Genomic DNA, 24442 nt, shown 5'->3' with positions numbered 1-24442 from the left:
TTAAGTCTATTTGAAAAATGAGAAGGTAGAGGAACGTTCCAGTGCAAAGGGAGTGTAGAAGAGGGACGTGTGACTCAGATTTGTGATGGCAGAAGCGATTTCATAGAGAATTTCAGTCCTGATGAGTCGAGGGCAGTGAAACTGAGTGAAGTAAGAGCGTGGGGAGGATATGAGGGGCAGGCAGGCTCGCAAGGTCCTCCCTCAGGGTTCTCTGACTCTTCTTTATCCTAATCCTTTACTTAATCTTGTGGAAAAGTTCGATACGCTAGAGAGCACAGTCTTGTGACGTCTGGGCCATTCTGTCTCAAAAGATATACACTGAACTCAAGTTTTCATTACATTTTCACTTTTAGAACTTTGGTTAGATTCTTTTTCCTATGATTCAGTTCTCTGCTGAGATTCTAAACTATGTCATGTAATTTCTCAGAGATATTAATCAAAGCTATTTAAAAATCAGTCAAGATCTTCAGTGGATATGTTACTATTGTCTTTTGTTTTCTCATTGTTTTGGTCAATCGTTCTGTTCTCCTGGCATGCCAGACAATTTTCCAGTAAATTCTGGACTTCGTGCATTAAAAATTACAGAGATAACTTAAGGTTCTGAATGATATCATCTTTGCCTATTGAGAGTTTATTTTGTTTCAGGCAGGGTTTTGGCTTGTTGCAGATAATCTTGTCTGAGATTGAACGGACTCAAAATTGGTTTCATTCTTGGTGAGGGCTAGTCTGTTTCTAGTTTAACTGCACTCCCACATAGCCTTTTATTTGCCCAAATGAAAGTCTATACTGTTTCCCATGGCCCCTTCTACTTGGTCTTCCCAAAACTCCAGTTTTTGCCTCCCCTGTTCTGTGAGGTATCCTAAAGCTCTATTCAGCATCTCAGTGCTGAGATTTATAAATTGGCAGATACTGCAAAAGGAAAAACACAGGTGACTACCAGGTTAACTTAACGCATACTTTAAGTGGTTTTAAACATAACAATTATAAAATATTCTATCCAACTTTGGTAATTATTCTCAGTGGTAGTGTATGATTAATGGAAAGAGAAGTCATAATCCCTTCCCCGTTAAAGTTTTTTTAGTAACATTGGTTCATTTCATTAAATATTAACCTGTTGTCTTTTTATATAGGGTGCTACTTTTTCAAAAGGGTACTGAGTTCAGAATTCATTCTGTTGGTTTAAACTGCTGATTTGAAATCTGCTACATTCACATCCCTATAGCTTTGGTTGGCACTGTGGGAAATAAGGCCAAAATAGTGAGTGGATAATGATATTCTTATCTTAACATTTACACCAGCCTTTGAGCTTAAATTGGGAGGGACTTATAGCACCACACTGTTATTTTTGGTGCCTACTTGCAGTGAGTCCCTCACCTTCAAAGTCCTGAAATCATCAGTAATGATTTACATTACCAGAAACCAGAAATATTCAAATGAATATGTGCTTTTCCATTAAATAACACACATTGGACTAAATCTGTTTTTCACTGTGGTTTACCCAGCACCTACTATAGAGCTGATACAGTCTATCAATAAACAGGTATTGAGGAATAAATGAATAATAATAATTGAGTGCCATAATCTACAGTATGTTAAGTTACTCTGCCCAAAAAAGTACTCATTACTTAGTTTTTATAATGATAGCTAATCTTACTAAAATGTGGTGTTACTTTCACAGCTTTCCAGTTGGGTACAGTATCAAAATAGGAATTCAGTCAAAACTCAATCTGATCCACGGAATAGTTGCTTTATGTGAAATTTTGCTCCATGTTAAAATGCTGATCATTTCTTCATATAGCACCAAAGCCTATATTCAATTCCACAAGGAACATCTCCCTCTCACTTGGAATTTTTCTTAATAAAACAGCAAGCAATGGATGGTTCACTGGACAGAGGTTAGGAAACTGGGTTTGATTCTCAGCTCTGTCTCCAACAGGCTGTGTGTCATAGGAGAACTTGACTTACTTCTTTAAGCCTGCTTTGTCATTTCTACTCTGGGCACTATAAAACAACATTGTTGTTGTGAGAATTCACTGGGGTGAGACTGAGTTTTCTCCTAGAGTATATCCTATCATAGGCACTCATAAGACATCAGTTCCCTTTCTTAGTGCAAGTAAAGGAATTTTTTTAAGTTTATTTATTCTGAGAGAGAGAGAGAAAGAGAGAGAGCACACCTGTGTGCACGCACAAGTAGGGGAGGGGCAGGGGCAGAGAGACAGAGAGAGAGAGAATCCCAAGCAGTCTCCTCACTGTCAGTGCAGAGCCTGACATGGGCTCAATCTCATGAACTGTGAGATCAGGACCTGAGCCAAAAATCAAGAGTCGAAGCTTAACCAACTGAGCCACCCAGACACGCCAGGAATTTTTTTAGACTTTATTTTTCTTAATGTGTCTTGAAAAAATTAATGTATGTTAGGCTATGTAGAAATTAAAGCCCTATAAAAGTAAACCATTATAGAAAAACATGTATTATTCAGTCCTTTAAGCGTCAAAAATGTACCTACTCCATTTACAAAATATCTTTATGATACTTCAGTCTGCTTCACAGTCTTCTCTAATATAGACTATACTCTTACTTGTTCCAGAAATTCTGTGATGTTACCAGCACCAACAAAGATGTCCCTTCACCCTGTAAGAGCAATAAACTCCTCCCTTTGCCCAAGAAAAAAAGGCAAATTTCCACAAACACAAATAATTTGCAGTTATGAGATTATTGTTAGGTCCAAAGATAATACACTGTTGGGTAGACATCTCCTGACCTTGAGGTAGATACAAATATCCCAGCCCTGGGCAGGGCAATGGGCCTGCCAGAGGTTTACCTTCCTTGGGCAATAGGAATGATCACCACTTCTACCCCTCCCCCACATCCACCTTGCTCTTCCGTAGGCAATCACTCTACATCAGAAAAATGAAACAGGAGAGGATCTGTCCTACTCTATCAATGCCTTTACTATATTCCTAACCTCTGTAGAGCTTTCCCTTTATGACAGACATCTTTCCTCTCCATTCTTTGTAAACCCTTAATAGTGCATTCATATAGGTGTGCCTTTGAAAAAGGATGTCGCTAGAATAACACAGATCTGGCCAGGAGTGTTGGGCTGAGTAACTGGGGACAGCCTCCAGACTCCTGTGTATATGTGTTGATTTAAGGCAGGTTCTCAGAATATCAGAATCCTCAGGTACTAGAACCAGAACCAGGTACTTCAAAAAATTATGCAATCTGTTTGTCTTGCTTCGCCATTAGTCATTCACCAGTTGAGGTAGGAAGTATTTTAGATTATAAGAAATTCGTTTTTAACATTTTGAGACAAGGACTCCTTTGAAAATCTGAGGATATTTATGACTCCTTTAATAAAGAAAGTATAATATTCAAAATTTTATTCTATATGCCAAGGAAAAGAATTCCTCACCAAAGATATTAAGAAGGGCATGATTCCAAGGACAACACTGTGGCAGACTTGGAGTTGCCACCTTCTAACTTGAAGTGTGACAATTTGCTCACATGGGCCTGAGAGAGATCCCATGAGGCAGCATGGTCTCGTGAACCAAGCACTGGCTGAGGTGTCCAATAGACAAGGATTCCGTTTCTAGAAGAGTAACATATGAGCTGAGTGACTCACCTGAATCATTTTTTTTATAATAGACTCAGAATTTAAGTAATCTCGCCAACATTTACAAAGAGTAAATTATGAATCCATATCTGACGGGCTTCAAATCCATGTTCTTTCCCATACATTATACAAACCAGAAAAATAGGAAAGCTAAAAATGACATTTTCTTATTAGCTCTAAGCCATAAATCTGCCTTTTACAAGTTTATAACTGAGATGGAACAGTCTGAGGCCAGACATAGCAAGCATTTAGAAGACTATCTGACATCTAAGTAAAGGAAGTCTTACGCTTTGGAGTAAGGAGCTCCAGGAGGGGACTTAGAAAAGTAATTCTTAACCCAGCAGAGGAAAGAATACTAGGCTTACATTAAATGGTGCTTGACCAGAGTGTTCTGCTGTTATTTCTTTAACTTCTGTCTGTTAATACAAATCACTACATTTTATACTCAATTAATGTTGATGCTTAATTGTTTCAGCCAGTGAGTCTGCTTTTTTAAAAAAATTATATATGATCTTCAAATGATGTAATAAAAATAGAAAAGCAGGCAACTGTATTTCTTATACATAAAATATTACTTTAAGTATGACTGAAGGAAAAGGGCTTCCGTATATCTGAAGCATAATTGCTGGATTTATTACAACTAAGTTCAGTCCCAACTCTCTTGGTTATTAGTTGGATGACCTTGGGCATGTGACTGAACTGTGCTTCAACTCCCTCAACTGTAAAGTAGAGATAATAGTATTTCCCTCACATAATATTTATTTGGAAATTAGGTGAAATAATGTAAAAGGTGATTGATGAATTGGAGCATGAAAAGGATGCTGTAAGTTTATGTGCACAGAGGTCGAGTCAGAATGTCAACTTGGAGCCAATTTTCTGTGCTTAGTAAAACACCTCTCCCATCACCTCCTGACATGCAGAGCTCTCAGCAGGAGATGTGCTAATTTGCCTTTAGAGCCCGGGGGCCTCCTGGAAGGGAAGACACTAAGATACTTTGATTCAGAGTTAGGAAAGTGTGTCAGCATAGGCCGGGAGGATGCGGACTGATACTCCATGGCACGTAAGGGTAACGGAGGCCCTGAACTGAAATGACATTGGCATGAAGAGAGAACGGCTGCAAACTCACTCTGGCACTAAATCTGAGGGGTGGGAGGTATTGGAGAGAGAGAAAAGGGAACACCACCCAATGTAGCTTTCCTGGGACAGACTCACACTTTGAGGAAGTAGCTGTGTAAGTGTCTTTAGCTTTAACTCCAGAGACACAGCCATTGTGGCATAGAATTTTTCTGCTGAGGAACCGACTGTGCTCTCTCCAAGAGCTCCTGTGTCAGGACCAGAATGTGCACTAGTCCTCATGAAGGGGAAAGACTACAGCTCAGTTCCTAGTCTATGGCTTTGAGTATGACCTTAACCCTAGGGACAATGCTTCCTGCTGGTAGGTAAAACTCTGCCACGCAGATAGAATCATAATCACAGACAACACATTTTCAACACGGAGGAAAATTCCCCTCCGAGACCTCTGGAGATAATTTGTTGATGTGTAACTTTCAAGAGTACCCAGGTAACTTCAACCACAGCAATAATTGCTGCAGAAACACTTAATGAGAACAACACCCTGTGCTGTGCTGTGCTTGTATTATCTTCTTTAATCTTGCAGACAACATTATAGGAGTTTGGCACTATCATTCCCATTTTACGTATAAAAACACTGAGACTCAGTAAGGTTAAAAAATGTGCCCCGCTGATACGTGACAGATCCCAGATTGAAAATCAACTCTGGGGGCGCCTGGGTGGCTCAGTCGGTTAAGTGTCCGACTTCAGCTCAGGTCACGATCTCGCGGTGCGCAATTTCGAGCCCCGCGTCCGGCTCTGGGCTGGAGCCTGGAGCCTGCTTCCGATTCTGTGTCTCCCTCTCTGTCTGCCCCTCCCCCGTTCATGCTCTGTCTCTCTCTGTCTCAAAAATAAATAAACGTTAAAAAAAAAATTAAAAAAAAAGAAAAAAGAAAATCAACTCTGTCCCAATCCCAAGCCTCACACTGAACCCTTATACTCTGCTGCCTTGAAACTGCTTCTTGACACTGTCTTGGCCTTTCCGACAGGCCAACACATGGGCTGCAGCTCTCTTGTGAAAGATTTCTGCTGTAGGAAATCTTTTGCAGATGGCCACAGCAGAACCCCCATCCCTGAGAGTCTGAGCTTCAAATTACATTCCAGGTTCCCAAAGTCTACTAGTTCAAAACCAGCCTGGGCTTTTGCTCCCACCCGTGCTTAGGATAGCATACGTTACCTCAATACGCTAACACATTTGCAAACGCAATCAGCCAGGCTGTGTGTCACTGGAGCAGCACACCCGGGCAGCTACGCAAACGAAAAATAACTTTGCTTTTAAAATGACCAGTGGGCGTCTGATGGCTTGCTGTCAAATAAGAATCATTACGTTCATGGACTTCTCTAAAAAGATCTCAGCCCTCCAAATTTCTGAAACCAAACTTGAAGTCTCAAGCGATAATACAAATATAGTATGGTGATGATGATTAGTTTAGATTTATTTGGCTGCCTAACATACCCAATTTATAAATTTTTTCTCACGCTAAAGAGCAAAATGTGATGAGTCTTATAACATAATTTGTATTCAAGTTGGTTTAACCCTGTCTCTTCGAACCTAGCCACCCTCTTTTCAACATGCACATGCTAATAAGCACAGACAAACTGTCTAAGTCTTTGTAACGACTCCTGGGAGCTGCTTCATTTCTAGCAAATATGAATTTTGCAACACCAAATGAAGAGATTCTGTCTCAGTGGACTATACTGTGAAAAGCCGAGAGATATATACCATATTATTTTAAGTACCAGACTACAAATTTTACTTCATTTGAATTTTACTTAACCTCCTAGAAGGTGAGACCTTTTGAAATCTTAGTTAAGAAGACTATTAAGAGACTTGTGCAGACACCGAAAAGAAAGGTATTTGCTATTTAAGATACTCTAGTATAAAAAATACAACATCTAAAGTGTGGCACTTGGGGAAAGGAAACATTAGAATAGGAAGTACGAATGAGTAGAATATGTGTAATTATCTGTAATCACCTGTATTCAGGAAAGGAATGTTTGAGGAAGGTAGGAAAGTTGTCTTCATGATATGTACTGGACCACCTTCTCTTTATATGTGAATTGTTGCATCATAGATATGTTTGAATACAATATTTTTTTAATTTTTTAAGGTTTATTTTTGAAAGAGAGAGAATGGGGGGGGGGGTAAGTGGGGGAGCGGCAGGGAGACACAGAACCCAAAGCAGGCTCCAGGCTCTGAGCTGTCAGCACAGAGCCTGATGTGGGGCTTGAGCCCACCAACTGTGAGATCACGACCTGAGCTGAAGTCGGACGCTTAACCAACTGAGCCACCCAGGCGCCCCCTTGAATACAACAATTTTTAACACCACAGTCATTCTGATCCCACAGGATTCAAAAAAGCCAACCCTAGAGTAACACCTTGGCGAGCCAGAAAAAAACAAAGTAGGTTCTTTGAGATGAAAACTTCTTTGGGCATAAACGTCTATGAATAAACTGGAAACATAAACAAGTCTAAAAGACTGGTGAATAGAACAAGGGGGTTAGGTATTATAGGTTTTTGAAATAGCCTCACTGTAATGGTCCCTGGGAAATGAGCATTCTTATTTTATTGAGATATAAATCATTATAATTTATGTGGAAGGAGAAAAGTCTTATAATGAGAGCTACTTATCATTGATGGGAACATCTGTAATTCTGTGGTCTCCTTGTAAATGATTATCACTATTAAACATGTTTTCTAGTGTAGCCTAAAGAGGAAGAAGGTTTTTGTAAGAAATTTGGCCAGCACTCCCCCATATGAGTTAACAGAGTCCTTCACTCTGGGACAGAATTTCTTGGAGAAAAGTCACTGGACCAGGCCTTTTCATATAATTGTAAAACTCACAGAGATGCGCTAACCTGCAGAAAGGATGTGGTAGGATCTTTAATGAGCACCTCCACCTTCTCTCTACTTTCCTGGATGCACAAAGCTTTTAAAAGTGAGTACATTTGCATAGGTACCAAAAAGGAAGAAAAAAAAAAAACACTGGTATAAAGATTAGGATTATTTCTCTTGTGAGATTTATTATTACACTTACAGATGATTGGTCCATCACCAAATGTACAAAAGTGGGGCAGGAGGATCTGTTGGGAGACTTTTGTAATAGTTTAAGTAAAAGATGATAGCACTTTGAGCTATGCTTTTAGTAGTGGATATAGGAGACCCGGTCAGGTTTGGGATAGATTTTGTTCCAACCACCAAAGAGGATTTACTGATATAATAGAATGAATGGCAGGATGTGTAGAAAAGAAAAAAGGTAGTGAAGAGATTTTTAAGAGAAAGTTGATGGTTGAGTTTTGACCAGGTTAAATGTGAGATATTAATTATTCATCTTAGTAGATATTTGTAGTATTATCTGCTCAGGCTTCTGAACACTCTTCTCATGCTGTCATAGTTTTATGGCTAAAAATGTATGTTCCACACAATGACCTTGTGTTTGCATGGCTAAAAATAAAGGGCCTCCTTTGTAGCAACATGGATGGAACTGGAGAGTGTGATGCTAAGTGAAATAAGCCATACAGAGAAAGACAGATACCATATGTTTTCACTCTTATGTGGATCCTGAGAAACTTCACAGAAACCCATGGAGGAGGGGAAGGAAAAAAAAAAGAGGTTAGAGTGGGAGAGAGCTAAAGCATAAGAGACTCTTAAAAACTGAGAACATGGGGCGCCTGGGTGGCGCAGTCGGTTAATTATCCGACTTCAGCCAGGTCACGATCTCGCGGTCCGTGAGTTCGAGCCCCACGTCAGGCTCTGGGCTGATGGCTCAGGGCCTGGAGCCTGTTTCCGATTCTGTGTCTCCCTCTCTCTCTGCCCCTCCCCCGTTCATGCTCTGTCTCTCTCTGTCCCAAAATAAATAAACGTTGAAAAAAAAATAACTGAGAACAAACAGGGTTGATGGGGGGTGGGAGAGAGGGGAGGGTGGGTGATGGGTATTGAGGAGGGCACCTTTTGGGATGAGCACTGGGTGTTGTATGGAAACCAATTTGACAATAAATTTCATATATTGAAAAAAAAAGAATGTGAAAAATAAATAAATAAATAAAATAAAGGGCCTCTGGAACAAGTTGTCGAGGCACTGGATCACACTTGGGGGACAACGACTGATCGTATGCATATGAACTAAAAGAGCTAGAACCATGGAGCTCATGTCTGTGGTTCTAATGGGTGCTGGCATAGATGTTGACATCGCCGCATCAGTGGACATGTATGTTCTGTCCTGTCCTATCCTTCTGCAGTGTTCAGGCGTTTTTAACTGATAGATGTTATGAAAACCAGACTTCCAAGTTGGGGCACTAACCAGACTTCCCAGTTCTCCACAAACTGTCTTTACACACAGGACTAATTCTGTTTAAAATGAGGCAGCCCCCAATTCTAGGACGATTCTTGATGGGATTAAGAATGGAGGTTGATATGGTCTTAAGAAGGATACATTGAATATCCTGGAAATTAGGGCAGATGGCAACTATTTAGCAAACACTTGTAAAATAGCAAGCAGTATTATTTAGCAAGTAATAGTAAAAATAGCTATTAGTTTAAAAATAATTGTAAATGATAAGAGGTGTCCTAATATTTGTTTCCCAAGTTGATGACTTGGATAAAACTAGTTTTGCCCAATTTTAACCTTCAAAAGAAAAATCTGAAAAGCATATGGTTACTTAAGTCAAAACGTAAATGCACTAATATTTTATCTGCCTCTGTCATGTCTTGAATATAGTCTTTGTTCAAAGAGAATTCACTTGTTCTACTCCTATATTCTATAAATACTACGAAAGTACTCGGTATGTGTGTATATGTGTATATATATCTCATATATCTAATATTAGTCCAATACCTAATGATATTTTTAAGTGACCTCATTTCTTGCCATTCTGGGAAGTTTAGATTCCTCATGTTTTCATTCTTAGGTGAAATTTGAATATATCTCCAAGATAGGGTAGTGATCAAGTCACTGCGTTCCCCCGATGGGGGAAATATCTCATCTTACTTGGAAAGGCAACTATCTGCTACCTGAGTTGAAACATATTTAGAATCCTATTATAAACTGTGTATGCAATCCCTGTGTTTGTATTATTATTAGTTTGAGTCATATGAAACTGCTATCTTCTGGGACCAAAAAAAGGTTGAAAAGTATAAATTCATGACTTAACCAAGTATTTTCTAGATATGGTTTTGCTTTCACACTTTATGCATCTCTAACACAGGTCCTGAGACACTTGATACCCTTATGCACCTACACACGAGAAATACAAAAAGACTATAAATAAATGAAAAGACTCAACCTCAAGAGCAGGTGACAAATTTAACTGTCATCCATAATAGGAAAAATGTATGGTTTTTCTGAAGAAGTATTGGGTAGAATGTGGAAAAATCTCTTGTCTTTTCAAAATTTGTCCCTGACCTTAATTTCCCCACAATGGACATATATAATCTTTTTAATATAGATGAAGTTATTTTTGAGATAACTTTAAGTGATACTGATATTGAGCCTTTACAAAGTTACAAATATTGGATCTGTCCATTAAGTTTCGATTTAAGAGTTTATAGGCATAAATGGTATCAGTGAAGTATTAGACAGGGTCATCCAGTTCTAGAACATGCATGTGTACTTTCTTCTTCTCTCTCTGCTGCTTCTGTCCCATCCCTCAACCCCATCATTTTCTCTAATTTTACTACTTTCCTTCACCTTTTCATTTTTATTTCCTTAGAGTTCTTGGATAATCACATGGCTAAAACCTTGATAGAGAGTCCGTAAACTCTATGGGAGGTTGAGTTTTTCCAAAAGAAGAAAAGAAAAAAAGTAATTTATAACCTTTTCTGTTTTTCTTCTTCTAATCGTGACATAGTAAACATACGAGCGTTCTCCTTTCTGTAAAGGACACAACTAGAGATCTGGAGTGTGAATCTGGCCAGGCAGTCTGGTCTCAGATTTTTGGTTTACCTTCTCTCCTACCAAGTTTATCACTTTCCCTGACTCAGTGAAGGTTGCATTCGACCTAAGAGGGGAGGGAACAGCCGATATTTCCACAGCCATGTTTCTGTGAATTATTGTAGCACAGCCACAAAACTCCCGTATGCGTGTCTGGACATGTTTGTTTGTTTGTTTGTTTGTTTGTTTGTTTGTTTGTTTGTTTTTTCCTGAATCACCAGAAACAGGAAAAGCTCCTGCCTTCTGGGAATAGAACTTTCTGTTAGTAGGACTCAAGCTTTAGCACATTCCAGACTTTTAATAAAAGTCTTAGTCTAAACTCATCTATCTGTTCAACTTCTCCCCCACCAGTTAAAACAGCCTTTAATTTTGAAATCTTTATTCAGAAGACTCACAGATCATGTCCAAAGGAGAGTATGCGTGTTCCTTTTGGGGTAATTTTAGCCGCTTCCTTACATAACAAGAAGCAAAAATGTCAATACTAAATAGTTAGAAGTGATGCTTAGTACTTGCCATACAGTGGCTCCTCCATAAATATTGTTTTAAAAATTAGTGAGTAAACACTCAAAACCATTACCTTCACATACCATGTACAAGATACAACTCTCCCAGCCCAAGGAAATTTCTACAGAACACAACAGGTTTAAAGCTTTGACTCAAGGAATGACGTGGGATTGAATCTGGGCTCTGCTAGTTGCCAACAAAATGACGTTAGTTGCCCATCTTCTCTAAGACTCAAGGCCCACATATGTACAATAGAGACCTGAGTGTTTTTGTAGGATTAAATGAGGTAATGTGTGAAACTCGGCATAGTAATAGTTTTATGGCACACCATTAGTCAAGTATAATTATTGTTACTGTCTCCACCTAATTAAACCATATAAAACTTTCTAACAGTGTATCAAAGACCTATGAGTGATACAATCAATTAAATCAGGCAGAATACAAAGTAACCTGGGGAAATTTTTTCTCATCATTATAACTGTGTTCGTGATGGAATGCCACCCTTTACTTTCATTTGCAGACCCATGGTACAGACTCAATATATTTTTGAAACTGTAGTAAGACTACTAATGGGTGAGAGTGGATGAAATAAGTCCATTTAAATTCTATGTAATGATATGCAAATTAGTTATTTGAGCCTGGTAGCTGTGTTGAAGCTTCATCCTTCTGAATAATATTATGAAACATGATTTGTAATCATCCTTTGGCCTCTGCTATATGAGGTGGTCATGACTGTAATTAAAGTTAATCACTAGTTATACTGCAGAGTAGGAAACAGTATGATGGAGAGGGACAGTGAAGGGAGTGCCAGGGTTTAATCACTGGATGCTGAGGTGTCTGTATCAGCGGATGAGAAATTTGGCTTAGAAGAAAGTGAAAATTAAGGGACTATATGAGTCAGATCCTAGAGGGTGAATTGTATAATCAATCATGTTTATTTGCATAAGTGGAGACTTTAGGCTGAAAAGTATCCATCATAACTGATGTAAAGTGGCATTTTCTCAAACTAGAGGAAATGCGAAAAAGATTTACACAAAAATGAATATTCATCAAAGTATCTAGTACCAGAGGAAAACTGACCACATCTAAGTATCTACAAAATAATGAAATTATTAACAAATTCAGTTATAGGCACATTTTGGAAATTAGTCAGCTATAAACTGATCTTTACAGAGACTAAGATAATATGAGAAAGTACTTATGTTTAAATATTAGGGGAAAATGATAATTAACTTTGTAGATGCTATGATATATAATTCTATAAATAAACAACACATATGCAAGAAATAAAAAGAAATAGGTTAACATACTACTTATTTTCTTTTACTCAGGACTAAGAATATTTTCCTTTTATTTATATTGTATATATATATTTTTAAAGTTTATTTATTTATTTGAGAGAGACAGAGACAGCGCAAGTGGGGGAGAGGCAGAAAGAGAGGGACACAGAGAATCCCAAGCAGGCTCGATGTTATTAGCGCAGAGCCCAACATGGGGCTCAAACTCACAAAACCATGAGATCATGACCTGAGCTGAAACCAAGAGTCAGACACTTAACCAACTGAGCCATCCAGGCGCCCCTATATTATATACTTTTCATAAGCACATACTACTTGTTTTTTTCTTTATAGTTGATAATTCCAAATGAATTTTCTGTACTCTATCTGATGCAGTGGGAAATGTCTTGTCCTGTGAAATTCAATTAAATACTTCTCTCTATCGCATCAACTAGAGCTCTACAGCTCTTCTGGTGTGAAAAAATAATTCAACTCAGAAAATACTCCATTTACAAAGAAAGATTAACTCAGGCCATGTGGCTCACACAAATACCCTACAAACCATCTCAAATTATTTATACTAAATGTTTAATTCTTTTAAAAAGTATTCTTATATTCTTAAAAGAATAGCATAGGAATTCATTCTAGATATATTTGAGGTCAAAGTAGGATTCACGGAGCAAATGTCACATTTTATTTATAACTGAAATAGAATACTATAAAATAAAACAATATTACTATGTGGAAATCTATAAAAATACCTCTTGAATCTTACTTGGACTTAGATGATAACCTTTGGATATATTTTCTGTTTCTGAGAATTGCTATAACTCTATCAGTCAACTTGTCTATGGTCCAGGTGATCAAATGGAAGATTCAGCAGATGAATCTGATTAGTCTTAAGTAATCTAGGCTAGGCTTTCTTCTGACAAATTACATTTTTAAAATTAAGTGAATTTTATGTGGTATAAGAAGTTGGAACTTGCTTCCCTTTAGTTAGTGATGTGGGGGAGGTGCATTTAACTACTAAGAGTTAATCCCAGTACTGTTCCATAAAGGTAAAGCAAATACTTCAAGACAAGTCCTGGCAGAAAATGAAAACCTAACACTACATGTAAAATGCAGCACTCTACTCATGGTTCAGAAATGGAATACCATGATTAAGAGGTCATGTTAAGCTAAAGAGGACAGAGAGGAATCGCCAAAAATTAACCACCTTAGCCTTTGGGGCTGATCTGTCTTCAATCTACTATTATAGGGTAGTTCAAGGGGAAAATGTGTTCCTTTGAAGTCACTCCTCTGGAGTGACTTTCACTGGATGGATGGTATCCCTGCCAGTTAGTCCACCAGATTTTTGCGAGACATGTAACGAAAGCTGCTTATACTTACATAAACAGCCCGCGACTCCTAGTCTGGCTTATGACGCTTGGAATTTATGAGACCTTAGACACGTCATACGAGTTACATGAGCGTGTTTTCCATCTGTAAAAGAGTTACAGGATTGTCTTTTATAGATGACTGTAACAACCAAATTAAATGCCACGTAAAAAAAAAAAAAAGAGAATGATACCTGGCTACTAGATAGGCATCTGGGTTAGATTTCTAGTGTTTTATGGAAATTAGGTGGCTTAAGATAACACTCATTCATCAGCACACAGTTCTACAGATCCGAAGTCCAGGTGGACTTAGCTGGGTTCTCTGCTTAGGGTTTCACAAGACTAAACTCAAAGGGTCAGCCAGCTATATGTTCATCTGGAGCTCTGTATCCTCTCTTGAGCTCATTCCTGTTACTGACAAAATGCAGTTCCTTGCGGTTGTCCCACATTAACTTTGGCGGGAGGTCCCTCTCAGCTCCTACAAGTCCTTGCATGAGGCCCTCTCTTCAGTATGTTGGTTCTGACTTCCTAGATCAGCCAGAGAAAATGTGCTATTAAACAGCTTGTATGATTAGTAGAGGCCTGCCCAAATAACCTACCTTTTGATGAACTCAAAGTCAGCTGATTCATAACTTTAATTATCTTTGCAAAATCCCTTTGCCATGTACGGTGACATAATAACAATTGTGATTTCACATCATATTCACAGTCCCAGGTAGTAAATTGAGAAATCTTAGGGGAATATTTTAGAATTCTGCCTACTACACCCTCAGTAAAGGTTTGTTTGTCTTCCCCTGCTATTTCCAAGAGGCCCAGAGCCTTGTGCTGACTCTTCATCTTAATATTAATGAAAATATTCACTGTCCACAGAGTCCCTGCAAGATCTGAGGAATTTAGAACGGGCATGCAAAAAATCCAGGCTGCAGAACCATCTGATGGATCTGCTAGTTGGGATACTCACAGACTGATATCAGAAATTCTGAAAAATTCACAAAATGCCTGTGTACAGTCACTTCAATTAAATCCACTAGGAGGTACTCACTCCCGAGCTGGGAGCTAATGATTGTACAAGTGTGGTCTTGAAAAAAAGGAAAATGCAAGAAAGATCAGTTGAAACAACACAGATACTCCCTACAAACTGCACCCTTATTATTTATGTTCACAGATGAAATTCATGCTCAAGTAACAAGTGCTTTGGGATTGGATAAGTATCAGTGAAAGTGTCAGAAATAAAACTTCATGGAATTAGGAATGGTGGATCTGGAGCCCACTTCCCCACTAAATCAGGAGATCAAATTAAAATGCCCTCTAGTAATTATGAGAAGTCAACAAAGTGGATAAGACTCTCCCTTGTCTGACCAAGGAGCCCTGAGTGTGAGAGGTCAGAACCACTGGTAGCCATCTTTCCCGCCAAATGGAAGAGGCTGAGAGAATGATATCAACATGTGCTTTACATGGACTTTCTCTATTAAAGCTGTTCATCTTCATAATAATCCTTTGATATTTTATAAATCATAAAACAGAAGTTTCAAGAGATTAAATAGTGATCAAAGTTCTCCCAGTTTGTAAGATGGAAGGGTTAACTTTCAAACCCACATTTGTCTTGCTCCATTTTACTCAAAGAATATTATTCCACTTCCTATATTGGTTACTTGAGAATGAGTACCTCTCTTGAATGAAATGTTGTTTCCCTACATATTTATTTACTGAATACATATAAACAAATGTACCATATATATGTGCGTGTAAGTCTTCCCTAAGCTTAGTGGTTGAAAAATGCTTAAACAGATGAGTCTATTTACCCAGTGTCTAGAATCCTAACAATCTCAGAATTATGACACGAGTGACAGGAAAGTTAATCAACCTTACCTCAACATAATTGGCTACATTTTCATCTCTTGACTTCAGACCAATCACCATTCAGCCAGTGGCACTCCAAGTCTGTTCAGGTGTCACGTGTCACTTGCAAATCCAAGTACTATGAATAAGTTGAATACGAGTTGTTAGGGCTTCATTTTTCACACCTTGGTGTCAGTTAAGGACTAGAGTTGAGTGAAAATCTCCAGCTATGAAGTTACCAGAGCTGGAGAATAACATTTGAGAATTCTGGTTCTGTTAAAACCATGATAAAAGAAGATGTTCCCCTTACTATCTTTATTCTTTTTTATTCAGATATAATTAACATACAGTGTTATATTAGTTTCAGGTGTATAATGTAAGGATTCAACAATTCTATATATATATATCTCAGTTCTCATCAAGTGTACTCTTAATCTCCCTATCTACTTCACCCATCCCCCACCCACTTCCCCTCTGACACCACCAGTCTGCTCTCTGTATTTAAATTTAAGTGGCTGGGTTTTTGTTTGTTTGTTTGTTCGTTTGTCCCTTTATTCTTTGTTCATTTGTTTTATCTCTTAAATTCCACATATTAATGAAATCATGTGGTATGTATCTTTCTCTGACTTATCTCATTTAGCATTATATATACACTCTAGGTCCATCCATGTTGTTGCAAATGTGTATAGAGTTGTTTGTACTGTCCTTTTACTATTTTTTAATGTGGTTTGTCATGATATATTCTGTATTGTTTCTCATATTGGTAATTTTTATTTCTTTTTTCCTGTCAGTTTTACTAGAGATTTTTCAATATAATTGATTTTTTTTCAAAAAAAAAAAAACAAAGCTTTTCTGTTCATTGATTTTTTTCAATTTTTTTCTGTATCCAATATTATTGATCTGCCCTCTTTTATTATCTCTTTCCTTCTGCTTGTTTTAGGATTATTTTGCTCTTCTTTTTCTCAATTTCTTTTTTTTTTTTTAACATTTATTCATTTTTGAGAGAGAGACGGAGAGTGAGCAGGGGAGGAGCAGAGAGAGAGGGAGACACAGAATCCAAAGCAGGCTCCAGGCCCCGAGCTGTCAGCACAGAGCCTAACACGAGGCTCGAACTCACCAACCGCGAGATCATGACCTGAGCTGATGTTGGACGCTTAACCCTGAGCCACCCAGGTGCCCCTCTGCCAGAGACCAGCTCCAGCAACCAGGGGTTCCTGAAGGATGAACGGCGTCGGCGAAAAAGTGAAAATAAAACAAAACAAAAATAAAAACAAAAAACTAAAATAAAAAGCTAAAATATAAAACTAAAATAAAAAAACTAAAATAAAATACTAAAATAAAAATGGATACAGACAACAGCAGTGTGTTGAACTGGCCGATTTACTGCAGTAAACGTGGCATTATATATGCTAGTGATTTCCTTGTAACATACGTCATCTATGTTTTTCTAACATTACCGAATTCTAAAATTGTTCCTTTGTATAATCACCCAATAAGGAATAACATGATTGTTTTGTCATAATGTTCCCTCCTGCCCTTTGCTTATTAATTTCTTTTATTGTTTTTATTATGTATCTATGTTTATCTATAATTTGTAAAGTATTTGCTTTGCTGTTTTCACGAAAGGTCATTTATCTCTCAACACCTCAAGTGGAACAGTTACAGGGACATGACCTCTTAGTTGTTTCCCTGAACCACTCGTGGTTTTGAAGAACAAAAGTGTTCGCCTGGGTCCAAGGTTCCAGGAGGGAGCCAAGAGGGCCTTAGAAACCCACGCCTTATACATTCTGAGAGAGACAATGCACCTAGGAATCAATGAACCATTCTGTAGCTTAACCGACTAGGTTCGTTATCATCTGGAATGCCTCCAGGGGCCAAGTGGGCCTAGGGGTCAGAGTGACCTGTGTCCATAGATACATTCCTTAGTTACCGGAGTGGGGCTTTTGGATCCATATGTCTCTTCTTTACAGGCCCTCTTTGCTGGCAAAGGTATGAGACTATCCTTCCCGTTAGTAGAGGAGTCTCCATAGGGGAAGGCAAGGGCTAAGCGTAAGGCCGCACAATTTCTTGCGGAACCTTATTTTCTTCCCTAATGGTTGTTTTCCCAGGGGGCCTGCAGAGGGCATTCCCCAACAGACAATACCCCAGGTACTTTAATAAGGCCAAATTACCTAAAAGCGAGAGTACAAGAAGCTTCACTGTCGTGGGCCGCCCTGCAGTCACCAATCTGTCCACAGCCCAGGCCCTGCCACTCAGGCTGGAATAACTCAGCTTCCAGCACACCTCTTCTTCTTAATTTCTTTAAGTGGAAGCTTAGAGTACTGATTTATTTCTTATTTTCTAATGTAAGTATTTAATGCTATATGTTTTGCTGTAAGAACTTCTTTAGCTGAATCCCACAAATTTTGGTATGTTGTATTTTCATTTTTGTTCCCTTCAAAATACTTTCTAATTTCCCCTGAAACTGGCTGTTTATCTCACTCTTTTTTTTTAAGTTTTTTTTTTTTTTTGAAAGAGAGAGAGACAGAGAGAGACAGAGAGAGAGAGAGCACAAGCAAGGAGGGGCAGAGAGAGGGAGACAGAATCAGAAGCAGGCTCCCAGCTCAGAGCCCAATGTGAGGCTCTAACTCACAAGCCATGAGATCATGACCTGAGCCAGAATCAGAGGCTTAAATGACTGAGCTGATAGGTGTCTCTATCTCACGCTTTTAGACTCAGCTGACAGCTGGTGTTAGTTCTTTCAAAGCCTTACTGATTTTCTATCTACCTGTTTCATCTGTTTCTGAAAGAGGAATGTTGACATATCAAACTATAATTTTTTTAAATGTAAACAGCCTTTTTAATTGCATAGTCTCCATCTCTCTCGCTGTTCTCTACGTGGTCTATCTTCTCTTGTACAGAGTTACTCAGTTAGCCCTCAGTTCTTCAGAAGTAATTGCTTTATAAATAGGTGTCGACTTGGTGTGTCCATGGAGGAGATGAGTTCAGGCCTCCCTACATTGCCATCTTGGACCAGAATTCCTAAAACTATAATTTTAAATTTATTTCTCTTTTTATGTTTGTCAACTTTTGCCTCATGCAGTTTGAATATTTCTTGTTACATGTGTAGACATTTAGGGTTGTTTTTTGTCTTGGTGAACTAATCCTTTTATCTTTTTTTATGTAATTTTACTTTGATGTAATTTTACTCTTTTTTCCTCATTAATTTGCTTTGAAATCTACCTTTTTCTGATATTACTATAGTTGCTTTACCTTTCTTTTCATCAACGGTTGCAAGATATATGTTTTTCCACCTTTTTACTTTTAATATACTGTATTATATTTGAAATGATTTCTTTAGGGATAGCATAATTGACTCATGTTTTATTTTTAATCATTGCTGATAATCTCTTTTAATTGATAAGCTTAGACATCTTGCATTTAATGTAATTACTGATATATTTTATGTCTAATCATTTGACTATTTGTTATTGGATTGTCTCTTGTTTTAAAATCTATTTCTCCTTGATGATGTTTTCAGATTTGAAAATTTCTAGTATTTTTTTAAATTTTTCTTTTACCTTTGTATTTCAATATATTTTTAGCATTTTTTCCAAAATATCACAATCTATTTACTTACCTTTTCACAATCAAGTTAAAATTAATATTTTACTGCTTCAAATTCAATGTAGAAATATACTATAATATAGGTGCCTGAATTTTTCCCTTTATGTTGTCATGTGTATTACAACTCATATACATTAAATAACCCACCAAGCAATGTTTTAATTTATTCCTTCAATCACTATACAGATTTCAAAGAACTTAAGAGTAAAACCTAGGGGCGGCTGGGTGGTTCAGTCAGTTGAGTGTCCGACTTCAGTTCAGGCCATGATCTCATGGTTCTTGAGTTCGAGCCCTGTGTCAGGCTCTGTGCTGACAGCTCAGAGCCTGGAGCCTGCTTCAGATTCGGTGTCCCCCTCTGCCACTTTCCAGCTTCATTGTTTCTCTCTCTCTCTCTTTCTCTCTGTCTCTCAAAAATAAATAAACATTAAAGAAAATTTTTTAAGAGTAAAAAATATATTTAGCCATATATTTACCAATTCTGTTACTCTTCAATTCTGAAGTTCAGTTCACCTCTGATATGATTTCCTTCTTCATCAACAACCTCCTTTTGCATTTGTTTTAGAGCAGGTGTGCCAGTGATGAATTCTCTTAGTCTTGCTTTATCTAAACATGTCTTTATTTCACCTTCATTCCTAAAAAATATTTTCACTGGATACAACATTCTGGGTTGACAGTTCTGTTCTTCAAGAACTGTTGTCTTACTACTTTCTGGCCCCCTTGGTTTCTGATGACAGAAAGGGGAGTGGAAAAATGTAGTTTTCTGCACTTTGATTATAATGTCTGGGCATGAACTTCTTTGAGTTTATATTGCTAGGGTTTTTACTAAGTTTTATAAACCTACAAGTTTATGTATTATGCAAAATTTTCAGATATTACTTCTTTAAATATTTTTTTTCTAAACTGCCCTCCTTGTTTTCTCCTTCTGGATTCTGATGGCATGAAAATTAGACTTCTCAGCATCTTATATAATTCTATGAGGAGAAGAGCTCTTCTTTTTTTTTTTCCAAATATTTTTTCTCTGTTGTTCAAATTGGATAGGTTCTATTGATCTAGGTTCAAGTTCACTGATTTTTCCTTTAGTCATCTCCATCCTGCTACTGAGTCCATCAGGTATATTTTAAATGTTGGTTCTTGTGTTTTTCAGTTTTCAAATTTCCATTTTATTCTGACTTGTATCTTTTATTTCTCTGCTGAGATGACCTGTCTTTCCACTTGTTTCCAAAGTGCTGGCTCTTAGCTCTTGGAACATGGTCATTATGACTATTTTAAGTCTTTTGTCATAATTCCAGTATTTGGGTCATCATGGGATTGGTGTTCATTGCTTGTCTTTTCCCTTGTGAGTTGTTGAGATTTTCCTCATTCTTCATATGTCAAGTAATTTTGCATTATATCTTGTATATTTTGAATATCATGTTTATTCGATTCTTGCATCTTGTTTATGGGAACATGGAAAATGTTAATATTTTCATTTATTTTAGCAGGCAATCAATTAAATTAAATTCAGACCACAAGTTCTAACTTGTATCTTGTGGTCTGTGGTTCCAATGTCTGCTAATTTTTTAGTCTTTGCAGGGTTATTCAGATATGTCCTGATCGCCCAAGTCTGGGACCTGTGCAGTATTCTACTTTGTATTTCTGTTATCATAATTTTGGTATTTATTTATGGTCAGATCCATGCATCTTGAGAATGAGTGCTCTCCTCAATATCTCTGACATCTCTTCCTTTGCCCTGGACCCCTCTTCTAGGTCCAATGGTGAGAAACCTAGGGCTTTAGTTTTCCTTTTTGACATGCACTTCCACAGCCAAATATATATCCAGAACCAAGCAGTGGGAAGATAGAAACAAAGAGCAGTAGATGTTTTTTCAGTAAATGGGGCTGCGCAACTGGATATTCAAATGTGAGGGAATGAAGTGGGACCCCTACATCACACTGTATAATTAGGGAGGAAGATGGCTGGTCCATTGGGTGAACTTATGTGAAAATCTTTTAAACCCTGCAGTCTTCTTTTCAGGCTTGGAAGTGGAATGGTAGTAAAGTATGCAAATCTTCTGGAACCTGGGTGGATGAGAGGAACTGAGGGTGCCATCGCTCAGCGAGGATATTCTTCAGTAAGGAATTCCACTATGCACTATCAATGTGACCCTACAAACTTTCACATTTCCCCTCTATTTTTTTTGGATGTGGGCCTTTATTCCTGTCTTTTTGATGTTGGTTGTCCAGAATTTGTCTAAGTCAATTTCTCCAGAGAGTAAATTTCTGACCCCCTGCGAAGGAGTGGGTATGAATGAAGAAGAGTAATTACATGGCTTTCAGAAGTAAGAGAGAGGATCAGGGGTTCTAATTCATTATGTTATTTTCAGTCAATTCCCTTGTGTAATAATTTCCCACTGGAGGATCTGGTGGCTCCAAGCCCTAGACACAATGCCCAGGGATGAATACACCTACTCATCATTAGTATTCCTGTCTGAAGTGGTATAGGTTGGGTTCTCCCTGCCTTGAGAAATCAGTTATACCTTTTCATGTTCTCCCTAAATGCAGGTCTTTTAAGCTACTCTCTTATTTTCTTCTATATATATCTATATGGACTTAAAACCTTGTTTTCATTCTGTTGCTATCAGTTAGTGTGCTCTGAGGAGAGAAGTGCTATGTTTAACTAGAAGTTTAATGTATTGTTTTACTTAAATAAATAAATAACTTAGAACTGATAAAAGCCCCCAAATGCCTTTATCCTCAGCATTAAACTTTATCTTTCCAAGCTAGATAACACAAATGAGAGAAAAATGATGAAACCACCCTCTTTCGGTTCTCTGAGGGGGACCAAGGGATGAATCAGTCAATGAGAGATAAGTCCCTACATCTGATGCATTATTTTGGGTGAGATGGTCCTGTGAGGAAGTGGCTCTGTTCTAATTGAAAAATTATGTGAGAATGAATCCATGAAAGGAATGAATTATGGTTACAGATAAGATTGCTAAAATTTGCATATCCTTTCTTTTTGAAGGGTATCTTGGTACTCAACCTGACCCATTGGAGTTTCCTTGGATAAGAGCCTTAGCAGGGACCCAGCACAAGTAATTTATGGTCTGAGAGTAGTAATTTATATCACATCTATCATCGTCTACCTCATTCCAAAGGGAGAATGCCCTGACCATGAGAGAATTCTGGCTTAGTACAAGGGAGTGGGCTGATGTTTAATACTCTAGTAGCCACTTATGTAAGTGAATTAGGTAAGGTTAAAACAGAGCATCATTAATGCATGTGGTTGTTTTAGGAGCCATCTGCAACATACCACCCGAAGTAATGCAAACACTATGAGGGATCTTGATGGTAACCTCTGGTTGCCTTAAGCATCTCTGTTCTGCTGTTCCATTAACATGTAAATAGAGTTGTCTTGTGACTTGTTTGTGGTGCTTTGAACAAAACATTTCACTTTCAGTCACTAAAATGGAACTGCTTGAAAGCTATTCTCCAAGATTGATGACAATGAAGGTCATGGGCTTCAGCAAGAGAATTAGGAAGTACAGTGATGACTGTCTCAGGTCTGCAGAACATTTACCTCTGAGATAAAACCTTGGTTTTTATTTTCAAGGATATCCTAGAGTAGGCAAAGGTAATGCAATTATTCTCAGAGGAAGTACACAGTGATAGAACAATGGGAACACTTAAAAGGTGCCCTTAACCATTTTCATATAAAGGGAAGGCTGAAAAGGCTCTGTTCATTCATTTATGTTGTCATTATAAAATGCCTTAGAAACCAAGGTTCATGAATGTAAATTGCTGGGGAAGCAATTGACATAATTAATGGAGGAGAAAATGCTCTTTAAAAAATGTTTCTACAATCAGAGCTTGGATATAGCGTTCTTTGAAATGCGTGAATATTGCTTTTCAAATTTGACTTGGAGATATTTTTTCTTTCTTGTGCATTCACTGGGCATAAATGAGTATTAGACTCTGTACCCGCCTTGTTATTTCACAATAGTACCTTGTGTATGACATCAGTGGTGCTTGAGCATTTATGAATTTTGATTATCACATTTGTATGCACATCATATTCCAGACATTACTTAACACTGTTAAGATAAATTCCTAGGCAAAAGTGACACAATTTAAAACATGATGGTAAACTTACAGAGTTGTCAATTTATTTTATTTTGCAAGTGTCTATACCCTTTCTCTAATTTTATAATTAGACAAACAACCACAGAAAAATATCTCAAATTCTGTATGTCACTTCTGTAGAGGTCTGATGCCATTTTATGGAAATGATTATAAAACATAATCAGTTCAAATTGAGAATTTATTTTATCCTAAATAATAGTGACAGATAAAATGCTCAAAAAAATAGTATTTCCAGTTGAGATCCAAAATATAATTGAAGCTAAACTAGCTTTGTAATATGTCTATCAATTTTATACTTCAAAATTATAATTGGAAAATGTCATTAATGATAGTACCTACTTTATATAGGATTGTTACAACATTTTAATGAATTAGTCCCTACAAAATGCTTAAAACAGGCCTAAAGCAGAGCACACACTCAATAAGTTATACTCATTATATTATTATTAACAATATAATTTATAGTTAGCCTGACAGTTACAGTTAAGTTGAATATGGTTTTACACTTGACCCTTGAATCTTTTTGGCACTTGTTCAACTTTCCTATACTTAAATTAAGCTTTTAACCTTCACTTAAAAGTCTGGGATTACATCTTTTATCCCAGTAAATACTTCCTCCACTGTTGCAAATGTGGTGAATGTCTTATCAATCCCAACAGTCTGTGTACCAGCTACAATCTGGTAGCTAGGCCCCATAAATAAAAATCAAGACTTATAGAAAATCACCAAACACACCATAACTATATCCCAAGAGTAGACACATTATTTCAAGAAAAACAGTATTTTATACAATAATTTTGCCTTAGCATTTTCTTTTCACATTTTCTACTAACTAAACATTAAATCCAAGGCAAATTCTGTTCATGCAAAATTATCACACAGAAAGTTTATCACTGTCACAAAAACTAATTCAAAGATCTGTTAGATGCTTCCCTCCACCCCCACCCCTAACCCACAGATAACAAAAGTAGAAAGATTCTGTTAGGGAACAAGATTTCTATCCCCTCAAAGGTCCTTGCTGGACTAAGCCAAATTGATATGAGACAGATTAATAGTAGAATATCAGAT

The sequence above is a fragment of the Prionailurus viverrinus genome, chromosome D4 (genome assembly GCF_022837055.1).
Source record: "Prionailurus viverrinus isolate Anna chromosome D4, UM_Priviv_1.0, whole genome shotgun sequence".
NCBI classification, from domain to species: domain Eukaryota; kingdom Metazoa; phylum Chordata; class Mammalia; order Carnivora; family Felidae; genus Prionailurus; species Prionailurus viverrinus.
This window is presented reverse-complemented; position numbering follows the sequence as displayed.